Here is a 1,143-nt window from a genome sequence, read left to right as displayed (position 1 = left end):
TTTCTATTAACTTATTTCACTTATCATTATCATCATCTATATTGTTAACATTCTATCACAATTTTTCATTTATCAATGTTATAATGTTATATTCATCAACACTTTATTACTTATTTTTAATCTTTTTATGTACTTCTATTTACATCTCACCTTGTACTTTTATTTTATTTTGTTAACTTTCACTTCCAATTTTTAAATTACCTTATTTCACTTTATATTATTCATGTTACTCCTGTTATCTTTACTATTACTATTATTAGTATAGATAAATGATTATTTTTCTTATTTATTTCTTTGTAATTTTTTTTTTAATACTCTTTATCAACTTTTACTTATTATTAGTTACTTCTTCTACAATCATTGCTATTATATCCTGTATTGTATTAACTACCCTAACTATATTTTCTTTTGTATATACTCGTATTATTAGTAACGATATGTATCAATCTAATTTGACTTAGTTATTCCTAAATTAGGAAATTATTATTATTATCATATTTCTGTATCTTTCTCTTGTTATTTTTCATTTTTCGTCATATCTTTATGACTACTTCCTGTATATGCTACGTATTTGAAATAGAAATATAGCCGTTAAACGGCTGACCACCTCCTCCCCACTCCTCCACGCTTCCGCTTCATTGTTCCCTTCTGTTCAACCGTTAGCTTTGAACAGGTAGGTGGTCTTGATTTGTTCTTTGCTCATTTATTATCATTTAATATCATTATTTTTATTTTTATTCATATTTATTCTTTCAAGACATTTATTTAATCTCTACTTTCTTTTTTTTTTTTCTTCCCGTATTGTTTTTGTTCTATGTACATCTCCTGCACTTTTTTAACTGTATATTTTACGTATTTTAAAAAAAATTTTACTCTTCCCATTGTTACTTATTTTTTATTCTTATCATTGTTGTTTATTCAAGTTTATTTTATACTGATACTATTTTATGTCTTCCTTCCTTTTATTTATATGTAATTTCTTATCACTTTATTTTTACATAATATTTATCCTAGCTTAAATTACCTTATTGTAATATTCTCAGTTTTCTTTTTTTTCTTTGTATCTTTTTAGCCCTGATGAAGCCCTGCAAAGTGGGGCGAAACGTCTGACATTAAAATAGTTTTAAACTATTTGTTCTCTTT

Source organism: Halyomorpha halys, unplaced genomic scaffold (genome assembly GCF_000696795.3).
Source record: "Halyomorpha halys isolate HHAL.00 unplaced genomic scaffold, Hhal_1.1 Scaffold2060.1, whole genome shotgun sequence".
Lineage (NCBI taxonomy): Eukaryota > Metazoa > Arthropoda > Insecta > Hemiptera > Pentatomidae > Halyomorpha > Halyomorpha halys.
The sequence above is the reverse complement of the archived record's forward strand: the minus strand, read 5'-3'. Positions refer to the sequence as shown.